Source organism: Lygodium microphyllum, chromosome 28 (genome assembly GCF_053477565.2).
Source record: "Lygodium microphyllum isolate KBCC chromosome 28, Lygodium_microphyllum_v1.1.10, whole genome shotgun sequence".
Taxonomy (NCBI): Eukaryota; Viridiplantae; Streptophyta; class Polypodiopsida; order Schizaeales; family Lygodiaceae; genus Lygodium; species Lygodium microphyllum.
Window position 1 is genome coordinate 34902673 of NC_141162.1, and position 13575 is coordinate 34916247.

Sequence of the window (13575 nt, forward strand, 5' to 3'; positions counted from 1 at the left end):
GCACCTAAATGACCATCAAAATTGACATTCTTATGGTTGCATGGACTAATAGCCCACAATGATCATGTGATGGAGCAAAAGTACACCATGGATGTTGGCATATGAATGCAATTTATGTCGAGCATCGTGACTATCATGGCGGTCTTTTTGCAAAGGTCTATTCCAATTTTCACACATCCATAGTTGCAAACTAGGATTTTGTGGCCCCAAGAGATTCCCAAGCTATCATGTGACTTGGTTTCATACATCCCCACCCTTAGGTGCTTCGTAGCTCATTGACTTTTGGAATTTTGTGTATAGAGGCCGATCTAAACTTGTCATTTTTCTATAAGGCATGTGTACATGCACCCTAGCACTACGAATGTGTATCGTTGCTCGTCATACATACTATTGATGCCCTTCAATGCATGCGAAAGTGCATGCTTATGGATCCATGTGAATGAACCCTATTGAGCATATGCTTGTAACTCTTGGTCATCCTACATGCCTATGTGCTGTAGTGCGGTTGAATACTCTAGTTTCCTAGTTCCAAGGGTCAGTTCTAGCATTCTAAGGTGTGCCTAGATGAGTACATCATTAAGGGTTGTGATTTCCCACAGTGTGTAACCTAGTAGATGCTTCCTACATGTGTCGAATACATGGATGTGACTATATATCTTCATAGTGGTGCACCCCTAAGCATGTGCATGAGAGCTAAGGCTATGTGTGTGATCGTGGATGCAGTTTCTATTTGTGTACCTAACTTTATATGTCTAGGAGGTGCGATAAGTGGAAATCTATATTTGAGTGAGATAAGTGCCTATTGGTAATTGTGTCTCCAAGTAGTCAAATGCCCCAAGACAACTAGTGGTCAAGGCTATAGTGTTTGTATTAATATTCTAAGCCATGTGTTCTCTGGGACTAAGATACTTGAAGCATGGTCATGTCTCCTTATGATGGTGTGATCGTTTCTCATGTCAAAGAGTCATGCTAGTAGCCAATATGACTATATCGTGTGGGGTCATTTTAACTAAGATCAGGGCCTAGATGGCCATTTGCCCCAAATGAGGTGTAATATGACCATTGTACTTGGGGTAAATCTGATAGGGTCAAGTCCAAACCCCAAGTGTCAAATGGTAATGATGGGAGGCCCTCATGATCAATTTGAAGGGGATAGAATAGAAGCACATGATGTCAAGTCGTAAGCATTAATCTTTTAGACCAAGGTGTGGTATAGGTCTAATTGGGCCAAGTAGAGTGGTTCAAGGCCATGATAGTTGGTTTTGCCATGATTTGATTCCAAGTGAGCCCTATATGGACCAAATCCAAAAGTAAAGGCCAATTGTGCTTGCTAATGATGTGGCCCTAAGGGGTGGCCCACCAATCAGCCAATTTGGTATGGTACCAAATTGCATAATGGCCCTTAAATGGGCTTGAAGTGGCTATCCAAATATACTAGAGTCCAGTAAACCTTGAGGCCAAGAGATCCAATTGTATCTCCTCGCACTTGATGAGAGAGGCCTTTGGGCTATAGATGAAATCATGAGAGAGGCTTGGCGGCCAAAGCCTATAATCAATCAAAAGGTGGATGAATTAGAATTGTGTCTTTAGGCTTAATCTTACTACTATATTATTTTCATTGTAGGTTTGGAAAGCCCCGAACCTCTAGAGGGCTTTCCGAACCTACTCCTTTTTCCAAACCTCTCTTTTTCAATCAAAACCCCCTCCCCTCCCCTCTTTCTCATGTGTAATCTCTCCTTCTCTCTTCCCCCTCCCTTTTTTCATTAAAAGCCCCTCCCTCCCCCCCCCCCTTTAAAAATTGAAACCCCCTCCCCTCTCTCTCACTTATAATCTCTATCTTTCTTTTCCCCCTTCCCTTTTTAATTAAATTCCTCCCCCCTCCCTCCCCTCTCTCTCTCTCTCTCTCTCTCATGTGTAGGGCCTAGGTTTTCTCTCTCTTTCTCTCTCCTTTAATTAAAACAAAATTCTTTTCAAATCAAAAGTTTCTCTCTCTCTCTCTCTCTCTCTCTCTCATGTGTAGGGCCTAGATTTTCTCTCTTTCTTTCTCTCTCCTTTAATTAAAACAAACTTCTTTTTAAAGCAAAAGTTTCCCTCTCTCTCTCTCTCATTAAACTTTTTAATTTAACATTTTATTTTAATCAAACATTTTAAAAATATTTTTAAATTTAAAGTTTTTCGAACATAGTTTTTCACACACTTTGAGAGAGAGAGAGAGAGAGAGAGAGAGAAGAAGATGATGATGATGATGATGAGGGGGAAAGAGGAAAGAGAATATTCTTTTTTAAATTAAACATTTTTTTTCTCCCCCTCCCCTCTCTCTCTCATGTGTAGGGCCTAGGTTCTCTCTCTCTCTCTCTCTCTCTCTCTCTCTCTCACAGTTAGATTAAACGTTTTAATTTTAAACATTTTAATTAAATATTTTTAAAATATTTTTTCCTTTAAAGTTTTTTGGACATAGTTTTTCACACACTTTGAGTGGGAGATAGAAGAAGGAGAAGGATGAAAAGAAGAATAAGAAGAAGAAGAAAGAGAAAAAGATGGAGAGAGGGGGAAAGAGAAAAGAGAATAGTCTTTTTTTAATTTAAACTTCTTAAAATATAGTTTTTGACTTAGAGAGAGAGACTGAGAGGAAATATATAATTTGAAAGAGAGAGAAAATAGGGGAGAGAAAAGGAAAGAGAGAAAAAAATATAGAAATAAACTAAAATAGAAGGCTGAGAAAGAGAAAGAGAGAGCAAAGAAAAAAATTAGAGACAGAGAGAGGAGAGAGAAAGATGTGAAATGGATTGTTGAGCAAAATTGCCGTGCGACAACTTTGTTTGTCACTTTGGGGCAGCGAACTTGCCACGAAGTGGCTTAGGGTTCCGTGTACACGAAGCGTGCACAAAATGCTTGTAGAATCGACGTTGATGATAATTATTCTTTAAAAAGGAAATATGAGACTGTTTGAATTGATGTGGCCTAGACCTAAATAGCACATGCTTGAAAGTGGCCGAATTGGAAAGTCTTCATTATTTGGAGATGGAGGCTCTTATGGGCTGAATAGTCCAAGCCTTTGAGTCCTAGTTTAGAGTTTAGGCTCTATCACACGGCCTACTAGGCCTTTCCATATGGCCATCCGCCAAGTATGACTCCCTAAAAGGAAAAAGGATTTTACCAGGCCTATTCGAAGGTGGTTGACATGTGTTGAATATGGACTTATGAAGGTCTTAGCAACCTTAGTGACCGAAGGAACGGCATAGATGGCCTTATGAAGGCCTTAGTGGTCAATTAACGACCTACATGGCCTTATTAGAGAAAGAATTCCTAATAATCCTTGCCTTATTAATCCTTAACGATCGATTAATGACCTATATGGATGTAACTTGGCTTATAATAATGATCAAATCGATGGTCAAGAGCCATATTAGGCTAGGCCAAAAATGATTGAAAGCAAAACAACCTTAATATAATGATTATCGAGGCATACATGAACTTAAACCAAGGCTTATTATGCCTCTGACATGTATGCTTGTTTTCGATCGAAAGGCAATCGATTTTTCTTTTTAAAATTAAAAATTAAAAATTAGAGGCCCAATGGCAACCAAAGATCAATGACAAACTCAAAGGTCCAAACGAGGGCTGAAAAATCAATGGCCAAAGGTCCTACGCCTTATTAGGCCTATTCAATGGCCCTATGAAGGCCTTTGATAGCTTGTTTGTTCAAAGATAATATTTTAATAGGCCAATGTAGGTCTTTCATGGCACATTGACTGATTTAGCTTGGCCTTATGAAAAGCCCAGGCTTAATTAGCTCATAGAAGGTTACTTATGTTGTAAAATCTCAATGAGATGATATTGAGGATAGAAGAAAAGGAGATACAATATCAACGGACTCAAATTAGCGCAAAATGTCAATGAAGAAGAACCACTAAAGGTGTACCTATGAGTTAATTGATGGTGGAGTAGACTCGATTCATCTTGTGATCACACTCTCCTTCACGACAGGAGATTCCAACTGATACTTCTCCTCTTATCCCTCTTATAGCTCCCTCACTTTGCAAGCTTTTACAAGCAGTGAACTCAAAAAGCACAATGCTCAAGCAAGGACTCAATAGCTATAGCTAGGGAAAATACAAAAACAAATTGCACTTTGTATTCCATGGATTTTTCCTCGGGTAAGTTACTCATGAATATATATGTGCATCATGTGGGTTCAAAATAAGGCATTTTTAAAATACCATTTTTATGCATTTTGACATACAGAAGGGTGTAATATAAAGGGGTTATTTATAGATTGAATAGAAAAGGATTATATTTTATTCATGAAAAATTCACAGATTAGGATATTTATAAAAAGGCCTTGAATGCACGTGATGTAGATGATATATATATAGTAACTTCCTCGAGGATTTTTCTCAAGTGCCCTACTTCTACTTTTTTGTTGAACAATAGGGGCTTAAGTTTTTTACATTATTAAAAAATTTCTAAGGTTTTTGGCTCTTATTTTATTACTTTAACCTTCCTATAATCTCACAAAAATTTTGATACACTATCACCAAAAAAATCTCAACATATGAATGTGAATCGATTGCCTCTCGATCCACCCATCTTATGCTAGTCCGCATAGTGGTTTCGGAGTACAAGCTCCTATTTCATTGCTCAGTGTAGTGAGTATGTGCCTAGTTGTCTGAATCTATTATGTCCCATTAATGGAATCAAAATATCATTGCTTTCACAAGCCATGCATGCTGAACTTAACAAAATACCTATTATTTCAAGTAAAATGGTCATGGCTCCCTCTCACATAACCATTGCTTTCACAAGCCATGCATGTCGAAACTTAACAAAATACCTATTATTTCAAGCATTTCAAGCAACATGGCCATGGCTCCCTCTCACATAACCATTGCAAACTATCCAAATGAATGTAGCGAACTCATGGATTTACCTTTTCATGGTAGTCTATCATAAAAGGCTTGTTGATGGCTCCACGATCCTTGCAACATGCCTCAAGTGAGTTCCACCTCCTTTGCTTTAATCATCATGCAAGCTTCATAAAGAAGAAGAAGAAGAAGAAGAAAAAGAAGAAGAGAGAAAGCAAGATCTTCTCCAACTGCTCTCTCTCTCTCTCTCTCTCTCTCTCTCTCTCTCTCTCTCTCTCTCTCTCTCTCTCTCTCTCTCTCTCTCTCTCTCTCTCTCTCTCTCTCTCTCTCTCTCTCTCTCTCTCTCTCTCTCTCTCTCTCAAGCAAGGAGCATGCAAGAAGCAAAATGAGAGCTCTCAAGATTTCACACCACAAAAATGAGCTTATCCATTCATTTTCCAATTTTTCTATGTGGCCTCTATTTTTTAGGTACTCTCCTATTGCATTCAGTATTCTCTCACCTTGCATACACCACTTGTATTTTTACAATCATTTTTCGACTTTCTTGGCTGAAATCCATTGAGCTTGTGCCTCACTTTGGACATGGGTGCTTTCAAAAAAATTTGGCACTTTTGTAAAAAATAAGTTTGGCAAGAGAATTATCTTAAAAATAGTCTTAATGGAGAACATGTCTCTCATGAGTTCAGAATTTTTTGTCAACATCACATGGGATAAGAAGAAAACTCAACACACCTTGATAATCCTATCCAAAATTGTGTCCAGTTGCCCATCTTATTACCCACTAACCCTAACAATATATATGTAGACACCCATTCTTGTTCTTTGAATGATAAGACAATAAGGTTTTGCTTGTTGCAACAAGAAAGCTATTGAAGGCACCACAAATGTGTGATGTTTCAACCTCTTTTGCTAATATCATATTCTTCTCTACATTTTCAAAAATATACATACATTTTTCTAGTTCTATGTTAATCAATCTTTTAGTCATATCATTGTATATTCCAACAACTTAGAATAGTTTATTGCCAAGGGTGTCTTGCAAATGGATTATCATAGATTCGATGATCTTAATACTATGAATATCATAGACTTGATGATCTTAACACCATGAATTTTTGGTTCATATATCCTTTCTTTCATTTTCCTCCTAGACTTCTCAAGATTGAATATTGTTTAACTATTATGTTAATAATCTTCAATAAAAAAGAACTTTGATTGTTGACTAAAAACTTATTAACTATTATGTCAAGAGGATAAAGTTCAAGAACATATAGTGGCAATGGGAAGTTTCTTGTTTTGTTTTGTTTAGTTCGTGTGATGCATGCTTGTCATGTCTTTCCCATTTAGTTATATTCTACTCCTCAATTATTGTGCAAGAGATAACAAAAGCGTGTCTTCTTCTCTGCCCTTTGAGGAGGGAGGGATCGCCACTATCCAAAATTAGATGCCATTAATCTCTATCTTAAGAGAATAGACACGAATTAATATAATGCTAGAGTTTCAATCAATATCACGAATGGTCATGCAAACAATGAGGTTGCCCTAACACCAAGAAAACTCAATTTTGGTTAAATTTCTCAAGGCTATATACTACTTCACTCTTAATAATCCTCCATAAACCACAATAGACCAAAACAACTAAGTAAACCCACACCTCATTAACTTATCCATTTAGCAAAAGAAGGTACATAAGAAATCCTAGTCCCTATTATAGGTCTCGATTTTTAATGGATATGACAAAAGAATCCTAATTAGGCTCTGTCATGGAGGTTGGCCACCTGTAAACCACCTTAACAATTAGTATAGTGCTAAGAGTCCCATAGCCTAAATAGATGAAGAATTGTAGGGACCAATTTCAATTGATAAAACTTTCAATTGCAATGGGATAACTCATAGGAAAACTCACGCATATGGAGGGCTAATCAAACCATCCAAAACATTTATCTAAAGATGGCTTTTTGTTAAACACCTATTATAGGTCTCCACATGCTAGATTTTTTGGTTGAACCATATTGCTAATATTGAACATAAATTTTTCTTGTGGTAATTGAGGGGCCCTCTGTTGAATTATAAAGCAAGTGCCACGTTACTATATGACTTACCATGATGACCTTTTTGGTTGCATAGTGCCTCATGTGCCAAGGGCTCTCTTAAGAGTAGCCTCCTCATCGTTGTGAGATGAAATTGTGAAGAGGGGAGGGGAGGGGGTTTCATATTTATATGAAGATTGGGAGATGGGAAACTCTTTTCGTTTTATATCTAATGAGAGTTTTTCATTTTTTTGTTAGTTTTTAGAAGAAAAGAAAAAAAAATTAGTGTTAAAATTTTCTTTATAGAAGAAAAAAAAGGGAAGGGGTTTTATTCATGTTTAAAAAATTTTAGGCAAGGGGAGGCTTTTGGCTTTTTTCCTTTGTGTGTGTATGTGGGTGTTGAGTTGACTTTTTAGGAGAAGTGAGGGGGTGCCCCCTCTCTATGCAACACCCTGTGAGGGTCTTAAGGTCCCTTAAGGCTTCTATTAAGGAACCTAAGGTTCTTTTTTATTTACTTTTAATTTAAAAAATCTTTTATACATGTATGTGTATTTTTATTAATAAATTTATCTTAACTTTTTAAATTTATAGATTCATTAACCTAGGTCATATCTTCTTTTGGGAAGTTCTTCTATTGAATTAGATATTCTCGTAAGATGCAAATTTTCCACTACAACATACATGCCTCATACCGAGGTTCAAAGCGATGAAATTTTTTTAAAAGGTCATAACTTCTTTTTCTAACGTTCAAAGTGACGATTTTCTTTTTGTAACTTTACAATGCGATTTATTAAAAATTTAAGGAGAATAGAATCCTTAATCTAGGTCATATCTTCTTTTGGGAAGTTCTTCTATTGGACTAGATATTCTCGTAAGATGCGATTTTTCCACTACAAGATACATGCCTCATACCAACGTTCAAAGCGATGAAAATGTTCATTAAAAAAATTACCCCCGTCGTTGCTAAATGCATTGTTATATCATCATCTCCATAAAACTATTGCTATATGCATCAGTATTCGCATCGCAATTTTTGTCGATTTTGCGATGCATATAGTGACGGTTTGCGATGCGTATTGCGAAGCCAATAACAATGTATGCGGTAAATTTGCGACGCTAATAGTGATGGTTACAGAGAAAAAAACATTTGTGTCAAGGTAGCTTGCTATGTTTATATTCTACAAATGAATTACATGTTAGGTGCACAATGGTCGTCAAGATGAGCACAAAATGTACTTGAACCCACAAGACTGATACATAGAATAAGTACAAGATCACTGATGAAAACTCATGGAATCATGGCAAGATACAAAGGATGATAACAACATAGTATATAGAAGATGCATGCATAAATCACATGACCAAAAAAGAAGAGGATGTGTGCTCCACGAATCCAAGTGCGAGCTATAGATCTTCACCTACGAAAGCTCATTCTCCAAACACAAAAAGGAGCATTGAGCAGACTCTACAAAATGAACAACTGCACATCAGTCCACCATACATAATGCATTTTAAAAAAAATAGTAACTATGAATAGGAAAGATAATTGACTTACCAGGCTGTCGCGTGCATACAATCTATCGATCAATGCAGTGAGACCGTGTCTCTCCACATATCGAGTTTCCAGGCCGATGGGATCATGGTTTGTAATGGAGTGCTACAAAGAAAATAGAATACAATAGTTAGAAACACGATTATCAGTACAAGTGATATTGTAAATAAGAAAGTGAGAAAAACAAAAGAAAAACTTACAAAGTCCTCCAGATAAGTCTTGTGGCTGACACTCCCCAGATGATGCACAATCCCTGCCTCCAATCATGCCCTCGCATCCTGTCTGGTCATATCCATACTCCTTTGGGGTATGTCTAAGGTGTGTCCTCTCCCACCTTTGACCATACTCTTGGGCATAACCAGGAGACTCTTGTACATCTAGTGTACCCATGGGGATAGTCTCTCTCGGACGACTGTGGAGTCACTGGAGTAGATGTCCCCACAGGTGTGACAAATCCTACAGGTGACATGTCTCCACCAGAACGATGAGATAGACACACTACATCGGTGCCTCCACAACACCCACCTAAGCCACCCTCTCTCGAAGCTGTGTATGAGAGTGAGGACTAGCACTTGTATCTCGAGTCAACCGCGGGCTCATAGCATCTACATCTTCACAACACCCCCAGAACCACTACCTTCGTTCAGGCCCAGTCTAGAGCGTCGACCTATCTACTAGAAACCAAAGCATCAGAGTGTGCCGAAGTAGATCTAACAGAATGTCTTGATGGTGTCTAAGACTGGTCCGCCATATCTCCAAATCGGGCCATCTAATCTGGAGACATATATGTGAATATCTCCTACAACTCCTCGTCGCTCATCCCTCAACTCATCCTGCTCTCCAAATATCATCAAAGTAATCTAGACAAATAGATCATGATATTAGCATAATCAAGATAAAGATTCAAGTCAAGTACGGTAATATAACTCTGAAAAAAAATGATGTTACTTAAAATGCATATTCTAGAGTACCCTTATAAGTGATTAATCAACGAATTGAGTAGGCGGATGCTGAAGTATGATCTCGTGGCACAACTCCACGTACATTGAAACGTTGATAGATAGGTCACCACAAAAGGAGGAGTCCACTTTGTTCTCAAAGAATTCTTGGCTTCCTGTCTTTTCGTCATTGTTACCCGAATTCGCCTCCTCTACACTCTCCAAGCCATCTTCGACCTCCACCCCTTGTAATATCGATCCTAACACCTGCATACTCTCCTCATCTACTATGGGAACATTGCTTTCATCATACAATCTTGCGCTCCGAGGAGCTAAAGGCACAACATACCACCATTGAGGTTGTTGGGGGTTTGGATAGAAAATTACATGTTCAAAATCACATATAAGAGAGATTCAACATTTGTGACTATTCTGTGTCGTGAAAAAAACTAAAAAAATAGTTCATGCACCTGTTTACAATGGGCCGGTAAGACAAACATGTCGCACAGATCCGTCAATATTTTCTCAGAATCTATTTTGAGAAATCCAGATGGATCTCGCCGAACGGTTGCTCCGGCTCCTGCCAATACCACTTTGAACCACTGCACATCGAATATGATCATGGAAGAAGCTGCGGTAATCTACTGAGATAACACTTTGGAAGTTCCCAAAATACTCCATCTCATCTATAACGGTGTTTGGATCCATGGCTCGCAATCAGTTCTCTTGCTCGAACTTTGCCATGACACCACAATCCGTTGTGAAGCCCATTTTGTCGATGCGCTCGCGAAAATATTGCTCACGCGACCATGCTGCAATGTATATTTTGTATTGTACATTGAAAAAATTGGGTTAGTTATCACGTATAAAATCTAGATACAATAGCTTATAACTATATTATCATCTTCAAACTACATCCCCTCGAGAATTTCTACTCCTCATCAATAGAGACCTCCACCCCTTCGTGAGAAGCTACGATCAAAGCTCCATGTAATCATCGCATAGACATAAACTATGGCATCTTCTCCATGCCCTCAAGACATCGAATCGGGGTCAATGGCACGTGCTGCATCAAAATTTTGATTGTGCTTCTTTCCGATCTTTCCTAGCCTACTCGTACATAGCAAGCCATGTCTCCAGGGATGCATGATGCAACATACAAAAAGGATTCACTTTCTTCTCCATTGCAGCATCCATTCTTTTTTCTACCCCATTTTCAACCACCACATCTTTGGTCAGTCTATCATCATCCTTCAGTGATCATAGCATATTGTTGTCTAAATCTACCATTCGTAGCCAATATGAAATATGCACTAACGCCTCTGACACCAGCCAACCTTCAACCATGCTACCTTCTGGCCGAGATTGTTGTCACACAAAGCCTTTTGAGATTTTCATGAAGCACTCCAAGAAGAACATCCATCATGTGTGGATGGGTCCCGCAATCTCCACTTCATCTACAAGATGCTCCAGGAGGTGGGTTTGTATCGTGAGCATGCCGGTGGGTAAGTACTTCTCAAAGAGACAAACTGTCTCCACTGCTTTTCTGCCTTGCAGATTCAATAGAGGATGTCTCGATCTCCTTCTATGAGATCCATTACACTAAATTCGACAACCTCTAAATTGCCCCGTGTATTTGTGGAGTGAGGCATCATGCAATCACGATCAGTAGTACAAATCGCCACAAATGAAGAAGCATTATGAACACCAACTAGACACTAAATAGTAAAATATGCAGGCCAACACCTTGAAAAAGCACAAGTGTTTTTTTATAATGGAGTCAAAAAAATCAACGAAGTGTATGTAGAATGTATCTGAACAACTCAATTGCACTCGAATCATTCCACTTATATTTTTCCTCCACACTTAAAAAGCACAAGCAATGTCTTTAGGTGATATACTTGGCACCTATCATATAATGGTATGGACGTTTTCTCTCTTAGAGGATCAGATGAGTCAACATCCATGGGCATCAATGCATCAATCATTGCCTCCATCTTAGGCTCCAAGATTGGAGAAAGGTCCAAAAGGTTTCTTGTCTCCTCTGGTATTGAGGGTAAGTCTTGCCTTCCAAGTGGTGGATTGGCTCATGCACTTCATCTATCGCATGCCCACAAACTCTTCTAATTGGCCACAATAGGTGCATTCCTCCTTGGGATGAGACGTCACCTCCCTGTATAAATTTTACGAGTACGTCTAATGTTTTTGTATATGATATTCAATTAGTTTGTGAATGCAAGGTATGATTGATACACACTTTTCTTACCATTCACTCGAAATCTGACATTTCTTGATCAATGATCTCCGACTGGAACTCATCAAAGCATCGTATGTGTTCTATAGACAAGCGATGCTAGCAAGGACATGGGGCATGCTGAGTAAGATACGCCTCGTGATCTTAGACATTATAACCATCATCGTTTTCCATTTTGTCTATGTTATGACAAACAACATGTTTTTGTTTTCTTTCTCTTTTTCTTTTTTTATTTGCCTCCCTTCATCCTTCTTTGCTTCTCTCTCCCCCTCTATTTCTATAAATATTTTTTTATCACTACCATCTTCCCTCCCCACTCTCACTTTTTTCTTTTCCTTTCCCTCCCTTCTTTTCTCTATGTCTTTCTCTCATTCCCTCTTCATTCGCACTCAATGCATCTTGCTAAAATCAAAATCAAATATCAAAAATAAAAAACCCATAAAATAAGGCATTGAAGGACTCTCTCTCCCCACCCCTCTTCGTGCCTCTCTTTCCCCTCTACCATTCTCTTTCTCTAATTTTGTTCTCTCTAACTCTCTCATTGTTTTCGTTTTTCTCTCTCTTCCTATCACTCTCTATTTATTGTTTTTTCTATCTCTCTTTTTCTCCCTCTTTTTGTCCCTTTTTCTCCAATTCTCTTTATAGCTCTCTTTTTTTTCCCACTATCCTTCTTCTCTTTACTTCACCCTTTTATCCACTGCTCCCTTCACTCCCCGTTTCGTGTTCTCTCTCCCCTCTCTTTCTTTCTCTCTTTCTCTTTCTTTGTTTCTCTCTACCCCCTCATTGTTTTTTCACTCATTCTCCTCTCTCCCTCCCTTTCCCTCTCTCTTTTTCTTTTCCCACTATCCTTATTCTTTATCATTCACCCTTTTATCCGCCTCTCCCTTCACTCTGTTAACCCTCAAACAAACAGGATGGAAAATCCAAAAACTCTAAATCTGAAAGGAAAAAGTGAAATGGAAGACAAAGGTGCACCAAGAAAAATATGAAAACACAAGAAGTGCAAAAAAGTCCTAAATCAAGGAAAAAGGCACACAAGAAAACGCACAAGTCAATACTCTTGTAAAAGAGCACAAGTCGCACCATGATTTATTTTAAGAGCACCGGGCTCCTCTCACCCATGCAAATTGTAAAGGTAGAGGGGCGGTAGAAATGAAGCTAGGAATATAGGCGGACTATGGGAAAAAGGGCCGGCCATGTAAAAAAGCGGATAAGGGGATGACCGCCCAAAAGGGATTTAGGGCTTTGTATATAAAATTGAAAATTGAATGAGAAGCTCATTCTTGTGTATAGCCAAAAGTAGCTTTCTTATTCTTCTTCTTGTTCTTTTTTGCTTGAGCTTGTGCTTGAGAGAGGGTGTGTGAGAGTGTGAGGGAGTGAGGGTGTGAGGGTGAGAGACCATGGTGGAGAAGCTCTCCATCTTCTCCTCTTCTCTTCTCTTCTCTTCTCTTCTCTTCTCTTCTCTTCTCTTCTCTTCTCTTTTCTTCTCTTGCTCGCAGGAATGGAGCTTGGAGCGTGGAGCTTGATGATGGAGCTTGCTTAAAGCTTGCACTTGGATCATGGAGCTACCAGATTACTTGGGAGAGGAGGCAACTCGATCGGGCATGGAGGTAAGCTCACTACACTCATAGAGATGGATAGTGTGTTGGCAATGTGAGAGGTAGCCATTAGTGCTCGGCTTCTTGGAGCACTTGAAACAATAAGCGGTCCGTGAGTCTTGGCGGTTCACCTCTACATTTTGGTTCTGTTGCCGGGACCAACAAACTCAAGCCTTGAGCATTGAAGTAGGGTTTTTCCCAAACCGGTGCTTGAGGTAGATAGGTAGAAAGCAAGGGATTTTGGAGAGGTATTCGATCTCCTTAGCAAGTAAGTTTTTGGTTTTTTTAATTTGAAAAAGCATACTAGAGTAGTGTAGGTATTTGCTTTGTGATTTGGA